Below are 10,038 nucleotides of genomic sequence, written 5' to 3'. Positions count from 1 at the left end.
GTCTGACCTATCACCCTCACCTTGACCTCTTTCCACCTATCACATTTCTGACGCCCCTCCCCCAAGTCCCTCCTCCCTACCTTTTATCTTAGCCTGCTGGATAAACTTTCCTCATTCCTGAAGAAGGGCTTATGCCCGAAACGTCGATTATCCTGTTCCCTGGATGCTGCCTGACCTGCTGCGCTTTTCCAGCAACACATTTTCAGTTCAACTTTCTTTGGAAACTGCAACATGTACTTTCAGTGAAATGTCAATACAACTGTACAGGGACTTGGTGAGACCACACCTGGAGCTTTGTGTGCAATTTTGGTTTCATTTTCCAAAGGAGGATGTTTTAGTTTTGTGGGGAGTGCAGCTAGACTGACTCCTGCAATGGCAGGACAGATGTATAAAGAGAAACTGCATTGGTTTGGACTATATTCACTTAGATTTGGAAGACTGAGGAAGGAATCTCATAGAAACCTATAAAATTCTAAAGGGACTAGTTAGGGTAAATGCAGGAAGGATGTTCCTGATGACAGGGGAGTCGAGAAACGGGAGTCACAATCTGAGGAGGCCTCCTTAGAGTAAGATGATAAATGCCTTCACCAGAGAGTGGGGTGAGCCTGTGGAATTCTGTGCCACAGAAATCAGTTCAGGCCAAAGCATTGAATGTTTTCAAGGAAGTGTCAGGTGTACTACTTAGAGCTAAAAGGGATCAAAGGGTATGGGGTGAAAGAGGGGACATTGAGATGGATGATCATGTTGAATGGTGGAGCAGGCTAGAAGGGCTAAATAGCTAGTCCCACTGCTAGTTTCTGTGCTTTTGTGAGGCTTGAAGAACAGGAGGGAAGACCAAATGTTGAAAAACCTAGACTTTCAATGGAACTGAAGGATAAAAAGATCTAAATGCAGATACAGACTTACTAACAGAGTTCAAAAAGAAAATTCAATTCTGAGTTTATTTATAAAGACATGGAGTACAAAAACAAGCTGGTGAGATGCAGGTAAAAGGTAGTGCATCAACTGAATGAGTATTACGTGCAAGTTTGTACAGCCCACCACAGAAAATGTACTGACATTACAGAAATGTTGAACAAATAGGTTACCAAGATAACATCAGAGATCATACAAGAAAATAATGAAAAGACTGAAAAGACCAGGGAGTTTGATTGCGTGACTGCAAAGGAAAAATGGGAATGGTGATCGTAATGTGTTATTAACTGGCCTCCAGTCCTTCCGTATACAGGCAGGTTCAAAACCTCATTTTGCCTGTTCGTTATGTTGATGACAGGAGTCAGACCACTCTAAATGTGCTGTGGAAGGGATGCACGACTGAATGGGGGAATATAGAGTCATAAAAGGCTAACATAGGCTCAACCTTGTCTGCAGTATTTAAAACAAGCCTGCAAGGTGTGTTCTGTTTGCAACAGATTCTGCACAAGTCGCTTTCCATAAAAAACGTAAGGCATAGGAACCGAAATAGGCAATTCAGCCCCTCAAGCCTGCTCAGTCATTTAATACGACCACGGCTGACCTCCTGTGTCATGGCCGCTGTCCACAACCCTTTTAACCCATTACTAATTAAAAATCTGTCACTCTCCTACTTAAATCTATTCAATGTCCCAGCATCCATTGCATCATCGACTATTGAAGTCCACAGATTCATGATTCTGTGGGAGAAGTAGTTTCTTCTAATTTCTTTTAAATCTGCTACCCCTTATCCTAAAACTGTGACCTCTCATTCTAGATTTCCCCAGAGGAAACATTCACCCTATGTCTACTTTGTCAATTCCCTTTCACACTTTATATACCTCAATTAGATGCTTCAAACCGGGAAAAATCTGCCTCCAGATCATTTTCATTATTAAGATTTTCATGACTGGGACTATCATATCAATGGGTCATGTCTGGTGCAGTTTTACCTAAATGTTGTCAAACATGGATGTTTGGTCATAGCCAAAACAACAGAAGATGACAAAACCAGGATTTTTTCATCCAACACCTAACATACAGACGTATTGATGCAGGAACAGGAAGACCCCCATGTACATGGATTCAAATGGGTCTCCAAGCAAATGCTCAAAGTCAATAGGAGCAGATAGACAATAAAGTGCATGCGAGGACATTGTCGCAGTGCTGCACGATGTCCAATTACACCACACAAATGGTCAAGGTCACCAAATTAATCTTCAATACGCACCTTCCACCAGTTCTGCCACTCATCTCAAATACTGTTCGCTGCACCAATCCTTGATCTTTTCTCCAACAATAATCTCCTTCAATTACACCTCTCCCACAGAAATTGTCTGAAGTCAAAACAAATCACCCCAAAACCTGCAAAGTTTCCATTAGCATGATTTTCAACCATGGTATCAAAGGACAGGAAATAAACTTCTCTTTCCACTTTATAACCAGTCTGGACAGAGTGAAGAGAGAATCTTGCTATTTTCAGTACAGAATGTTAGTTTAGACCACCACTGGCAGCTTTGTGCATCATGTGGGGCTATTTCTGTTTTCTATCGATTGCAAAGACACGTGTATCATCTCAGACCAAATACTTTTGCGGTTTGCTGAGATAAAAAAGGTTTTTTTTTAACACCTGAAAGTGAAACGTTTGACAAGGTGCACACCTGCACCCTCCAAACATAAACCAATGTGACTTCTCTGGGAGAGGTATTCATGCTTATTTTGTGACTTCAATAGCAAAGTTAGATCATTACACCTGTGTAAATGATGGAGGATTAACCATCTCTGTCTCTGTATGTTTGTTCTCTTAGAGAGAGAGAGAGAGAGACCTGTGAAATTGTTAAACAGACTTACAGCAAACAGTACTTCTCCTTCTCTTGGCTCCGATGCGGGTTAAAACAGGTGTCCTCCAAGGAACAAAGAGAACTTGGCAACTGACCTTCCACTTACAATGAATCCTTTTTCCTCTGCCTCAGAGATTCCATAAATATATTTGATCTGGCTTCTGTGCCTAATCTTAATATTTAGAATACTTAATTGAAAAATATCTGTAGCCAAAAATAAAAGGCTGCAACAGAAGTAACCTCTTATTTTGAAGTTTTTAAACCATGAGTAATTAGTAAGGAATCTGTTCCTACCCTTTTACTCTGAAAATAGACGCAAGGTTTTTGATTTATATTATTAAAGGTATGAGGAATTCCTGAATACTTGGAAGCAAGATTAAAAATTGTAGAGAATGTTTACCTTGAAAATCAAAATCTTGAGTATTTCCTGCTCCCTTTCCTTATACTTTTTAAAAAGATTTCATGGGTCACTGACTCAGCCAGCATTACTAGACCATCCCTAATTGCCCTTGAACTGGGTGGCTTGTTAACCCATTTCATACAGCAGTGATGAGTAAACCACATTGCTGTTATCCTGGAATCACATGTAGGTTAGACCAGATAAGATTAGCAGGTTTCCTTCACTAAAGGGGCAGTTGTGACCAAATGGGTTTTTACAACAATCAATGGTAGCTTCACAATCACCATTAATAAGATGAGCATTTAGTTCCAGAATTAAAAATTGAATCGAAATTCCACTGCATTGAAATTTGAACCTATGTCCGCACACACCATTAGCCTTGGCCTCCAGACTACCGTCTCCAATATGCTGCCATCTTCTAAGAAAGATCTTTTGGCCTTTTCACTCAGGCTTCCCAGGATTTCCCCACTATTCCTTCTGAATTTTTCCATCTCCTCATCCTGTCTCTGGTAAAGCTCCCTGATTAGCTTTTTTTTTGCATTGTTGCTTCCATTTGTCATCAAAGTTCTATGGTGTCACAATCCACAGTAAACAATTGTTCTATTAATCATCATTAAAATAACAAAGTGAAAACTATCATTCTCCACTTTGCTGAAGAGTTCAAAGTAATCTTTGTTTTAGCAAAATAAGTTCATACCTGATGGCAGCATTTGAGAAATTGTTCATATAAGAATGTCAAGAGTTTAAATTTTGTTAGCACTTTGGTACATACACAATATGTACCAAAAGCTACAAAAAGAGACTTAAGTCAAGATTTTGCATCACAACCACAATGGGGGCCACCTCTCTACAGTGTGTGGGAACAGTTACCAGGCAAAGATTTTCCAGAAAGTAGCTGAAAAGCGGCTAGACGGTAGATTTCAGGATGAGCAGATGATGTTTTGAAGTTTGGCAGCCGAAAGAACATAGAACATAGAACATAGAACAGTACAGCACAGAACAGGCCCTTCAGCCCACGATGTTGTGCCGACCACTGATCCTCATCTATGCACCCTCAAATTTCTGTGACCATATGCATGTCCAGTAGTCTCTTAAATGTCCCCAATGACCTTGCTTCCACAACTGCTGCTGGCAACGCATTCCATGCGCTCACAACTCTCTGTGTAAAGAACCAGCCTCTGACATCCCCTCTATACTTTCCTCCAACCAGCTTAAAACTTCGTGTTAGTCACGAAGGAGGCCTTCTGTCTCTCTGGGTACAATCAGCGTTTGAGGCACACTCTCCAAATTTCTGAATTCTTAAAATTTAAAAAAAATTGCTGCCATTGTGGAACAAAAATTCATGGAAAAGTTCAGCAGGTCTGGCAGCATCTGTGGAGAGAAATCATAGGTCCAGTCACCCTTCCTCAGATTCCACCTGCACCATGTGACTTGTGGCCAGCGCTGTCGCCCAGCAAGTGCAGATGGCTGCAAAGCTTTTTCTAAAATATTGATCATAAAATGTGGGCAGTATTTGTTGACTATCCATATTTGTCCTTAAGAATGTGATGGATACCCACCACCTTGAATTGCTTCAATCCAAGGAGGCAGTTGGGAGAATAGTGAAGCATAGGTGCAAACAATGTTGTTAGGAAGGTAATTCTGGAATATTAGACCAGCAACAACAAAGGAACAGCAATTATAGTTCCAAGTCCAAGATAATGTTTGATTTTGAGGGAACTTGTCGATGGTCATGTTCCCTACACTCGGGCTTGCCTGCTACTAGGAGGCTGCATTAAGGCAAATAACCAGAAAGGTGGATAGTGCTGGCAAGCCAGCATTCCTGCCAACAGTGTGGATTTTCCTACCTACCCTTGATCTTTTATTATGGAAATAGTGAGTGGTCAGCAGAAAACGTCTCCCAGGTTTCCTTATGAAATGCTCTTTCCATTCATTTACTTCAGTGCTCAGCTGAAGGTTATTTGTAATTTTCCAGTTAATTTTAAATAATAAATTAGAATAGATGACTAAGGCTAGGAGAAGACATTATAGTCAGAAAAAGTCTGTCAGATCTCTTTGCAACAAAACTAAATATATTTGTTCATCAAGAGAATGTTTTCAGTATTAGTAGATAACTATTCATAAATGTAGTCACATAAACCAAAGAATAAATTTTATTTGAAACATGTTGCAAGTATCTTAAATCCTAAAGAGTGCAATGTATTATACAAAACACTCTGTTCCCATATTATCAACTGACCAGACATATGAACATTACAGTTACAATTTTGCGTTATCATTATCAGTTTTAAGGGCAATGGCAGATTTTATAACCACACAATATTAAACTACCACGTTGAGATAACAAAACAAGTTCTGCAACTTAAAAGTTGATCCAAAGTTCACAGATGGTTTGATATTCTTGACATATTGAAGGTACAACCATCTGCATCATTTCAGGGTTAGACTTGGCCCAGTGTTCTTTAAAGGCTCTCAATCCTTGTATCTCTCATAGGCTGACTCTTCAGAGCAGCACTGAAATAAATACTGCCTTATATAGAAACTAACAATTGCATTTTTATTTCGCAGGTCTTCTGGCTATATGTTAGCCATTTTTTAAGTTCAGATGGGTTCCACAATCTTTATTTATTGGTATTTATTTAAGTTCTACTTTTGCTGGCATTGTCCAAAAATAATCATTGTTCTCCTCTCATGTTTAAATTTAAAAGTATGGAAAGGCTTTAAATTTGAGATGCAGTATTAATGATTGTGGCTTTAAAAATGATTAAGTCTGGTTGCATGATCACTCCAATTTTTTGAATATGTTGGTTTTCAATTGGGTGCAGATATCATCATTAACATTTAAGTTCAGTCGAGTCGCTAAGCACAACAGTTCAAGGAAGAACATCAGCACACATTGTTACTGCTGAAGTGACCCAGTGACTGTAGGTGATTCAAGATGCTGAAAAGTATTGATAACAGATGTCAACAAGCAATATTGTTTTGGATCACAGACAGAGTTGGAAAGTTCAGATTAACAATTAACAAGTCTTCAGTAACTCAAGAGATTGGATAAAGGAAAAACAGTCTTTCAGAAGGCACAGGGGAAAGGTCTTCAGCGAACATTTAACTCTACAAATACTGCACCACTAACAAGGTACAGGATTTAATTATAGTTCGGAGTAGGACATGAGGGATATGTTTTTGAGGTGAAGAGCAAGGAAATTCGAGGTGTGGGAATGGATGCAGTACTTGGTAAGTTAAGGCCTGCGTTGATCATTCTTCAGTTATTTACTCCAAAACCCTTTGTTGTGTTATGTCTCAGTTAGAATATAATACGTCTTTAAGAGTTGTTCTTATGATATCATTGCTGTATCAGAACATGTGATCTGAGGGTATAAAGATCTCAGACTGCACCTCAATAGAGGCTTCTTGAGACATGACACACTGAAGGAAGTGTGATGATTGTAACTGTCACTTAATATTAGTCCAGACAAAGTGACAAAAATTACTGTGGCTGTAATATTTGAACATATCTGAAACTGTAATAAACCTTTGTTGAATCTTTCAATACCATGTTCCTCACATTTAGTTCTTTTTACCAAGAGTTAACATAATCATTGCATATTAGGTACAACCACCGTGGTAGAGACCAAGCCACCGTAGAAGTTTATATTCGAAAGAAGTTAAATAAGTACAAAATAATTCGGGAACGGATAATACATGAAAAGAAAGGATGACATTAATTCAATAATCTGTTCCTTTTCTATGTATTATATTTACATTTCAATGGAGAAAGCTAACTCTCAGAATTAATAATTTCTTTCAACCACTTTTCTCCTCGATCCTGTTTCATTTTTAAATAAAGCTTAAAGAGAATGATATAATAAAACAAAAGAACTGATGAAAATGAAACATCCAACAGCAAGAGATTCTGATAAAATGTTTAGTGAATGCATATCCACTTCCCACACATTAATTTGTATTTCAAATTAAAATGAAGTGATGTATAAATAAAAGTGATTAATTTATTTCCTGTTGCAACATAAAACACATTAAAAAATCTGTAGCACTTGTGTGTAGCCAAATGCTGTAAAATCTATAACTAACTTGGTCACAAACAATATATTTTTATCCTCAAAGAGGAAACAAAGAATTGTTCTCAAATGAGACCAAAGATGGCTGAGCTAAAAGGAAAAAGTAATCAAAAGCGTAACTTGCCCCAGTTTAAAATGTGCGTGAATGAATTCCACATTGCTCCAAATGCTTTAAGCAAAACAGGAGGAAATTTCTTGATACATGTTGTTTACATCTGAGTCCAGAAAATTCAAAATCATTCATCTGGACAGAGTTAAATATAAGTTCACAAGAAAAAACCTACTGGTTGAGACTGTGAAAGAAAGTACGCATGTCTGGCACAAACCTAGATACACTCAGGTTTGTGGAATGGCTGACATCAATTTCTGATAACATTTAGAAGGTCATTAGCAATTTTTTACCCTGACATCCCAGACATACATTACCATTGCCCATTATTTCACATCTGATCAAAATGAAGTAGCTGGTGGAAAACTTGTTGTTACAGTGAAATGATTATAAGTGTATTGTACGATTGCAAAAGGTTTGCAATGGAATGGAGGAGATTAGGGAGATAATTAAAGCAGAAATCAGAAGCCAAGCACTTGCTTGAAACTATTATCACCCTTGTTTTCAGTAGAACCTAACATTTGCAGTCAAAATATTTGTGGATAGTTTGTCGTAAGTTTCTCCCAGAAATATGCACAATCCCATTTTCTCTACCTGGGAACATCTCAAATGACTGTTGTGGAAATACCTTAGTAAATAGATTATAGGCCATTATATGTTTTCAAGCAAGTTCCATAACTAAACATAATCAGATAAATATAGTGCAGTAACAATGATACTAAATGATCATCATTTTGTGCAATGGAAACTTTTTCCAGAACAAATATGTAAATGCCTCTATTTCTTTCTGTTAGAGTACTTAAAAAGTAGATTAAAGTCAAAATAGCAAACCAACACCAACAACTTGCTTTAATATCAAATCTTTTACATATTAAAACATTCCAAGTCAATTCATTGGGGCATTACAGAGTCGCATAAGGAGATATTTAAGCAAGGGACTATTGAGTAACAGAATGGCTCTGAATGATTTAATATTGGAGATTAGATTTGGATCCACCCAATCTGATGATGTCACACAGTCTTGTGTAGAGAATTGAGTTGTCTAGCTCTGGATCCTAAGCAGGTCAGGCATGTCATCTTTGACTCCTGATTCTACTTATACTTACTACTTATATCTAACTAACCAATGTAACTTGTACCAGCTGCTATCATGCAGTAAACTACATCTTGTTGTTAAGACAAGTGCTTCATCTTTTTAAGATTTGTAAGTGGTTCATCCTCCATTATTTACTGAACATGCCCACAGACCTAGTATGGAAAGGAGAGTTAATGGTAGCACTCCACCCCAGTCAGTAGCTGGTTCTCCAACAGACACAACAGAAACAGGTGAGCTTTAACAAATGTGTCAAAGGTGGTAAGCCAGAGAAAAGAGCAAGAGTGGCTTAGGAAGGAAATTCCAGAGTTAATGTCCTTGGCAGCTGAAGACATGGCTGCTAACGTAATCAGGATTGTAACTGCCACCAGAGTTTGAGGGAGGGTGGTTTAAGAACTGGAAAAGATTACTGAGATAACGAGGAATGAGATCATGAAGGGATTTGAAAACAAAGGATGAGAATTTTAAAATAATGAGGTTTCTGGATGAGTAGCCAGTGCTGGCCCGTTGAGCTTTAGATTTTTGAAGTCTTACCCCATGAAAAAATAGCTGAAAATGTGTTGCTGGAAAAGCACAGCAGGTCAGGCGGCATCCAAGGAGCAGGAGAATCAGAAAGGCTCATGCCCGAAATGTCAATTCTCCTGCTCCTTGGATGCGGCCTGACCTGCTGCGCTTTTCCAGCAACACATTTTCAGCTCTGATCTCCAGCATCTGCAGTCCTCACTTTTTCCCATTAAAAAATAGTCTATACCTCAATTCTTTTACCAAAGTATCTCATTTTTCCACATTGTATTCCATCAGCCATTTCTTTGCCCACTCTCCTCACCTGTCTAAGCCTTCTGCAGTCTCCCCATTTCCTCAACATTGCCTGTCCCTCCACCTATATTTGTGTTAGCTGCAAATGTAGCAACATTACCCTCAGTCCCTTTATCCTGTTCATTAATATCTAACATGAATACTTGCGGCCCCAACACTGATCCCTATGGAACTCCATTAATCATATGGGTGCCTTCCTGAAAAAGATCCCTTTATCCCCACTCTCTGTCTCTCAGCCTCTACCCATATCAACATCTTGACCATAACATCATGGGCTTTGATCTTATTTAGCAGCCTCTTGTGCGGCACCTTCTGGAAATCCAAATGGATCACATCCACTGGATCTCCTTTGTCTAACTTGTCTCCTCAAAGAATTCTAGTAGATTTGTCAGACATAAACTCTCCTGTACTGACTCAACCTTATCTTACCAGTGCACTTCCAAGTGATCTGTAGTCACATCCTAATAAATGGACTCTATCATCTCATCAATGACAAAAGGTCAAGCCAACCAGCCTATAGTTTCCTGTCTTCTGCCTTCCTCCCTTCTTTAATAAAAATGTTACTTTAGCCATTTTCCAGTCCTCTGGAACCCTCCCTGACTCCAAAGATTTCTGAATCATTACTACTAATGCCTCCCCTTCAGAATTTATCCACCTTTCAGCTTCACCAGCACCTTCTCCTTAGTGATGGCCACTATACTCATCTCTATGACCTGACTCTCTTGAAGTTCTGGTATGCTGTTGATGTTTTC

At 38.7% G+C, this 10,038-nt stretch overlaps 1 long non-coding RNA gene across 2 annotated transcripts in view; it reads left to right on the top strand.

The window, feature by feature from the left end:
* Positions 1-10,038, top strand: part of LOC122553721 — a 41,641-nt gene that overhangs the window by 12,017 nt on the left and 19,586 nt on the right. Inside the window, exon 3 of one of the 2 annotated variants that reach the window (XR_006312800.1) lies at positions 6,018-6,813. The exons of the other annotated variant lie outside the window; for it this stretch is intronic. This is a non-coding gene — a long non-coding RNA (uncharacterized LOC122553721). Of the gene's footprint in view, positions 1-6,017; positions 6,814-10,038 lie in introns of those variants that run through there. 2 annotated transcript variants of the gene reach the window in all.

The sequence above is a fragment of the Chiloscyllium plagiosum genome, chromosome 10, assembly GCF_004010195.1.
Source record: "Chiloscyllium plagiosum isolate BGI_BamShark_2017 chromosome 10, ASM401019v2, whole genome shotgun sequence".
In the NCBI taxonomy this organism is placed as follows: domain Eukaryota; kingdom Metazoa; phylum Chordata; class Chondrichthyes; order Orectolobiformes; family Hemiscylliidae; genus Chiloscyllium; species Chiloscyllium plagiosum.
The sequence above is the reverse complement of the archived record's forward strand: the minus strand, read 5'-3'. Positions and strand labels throughout refer to the sequence as shown.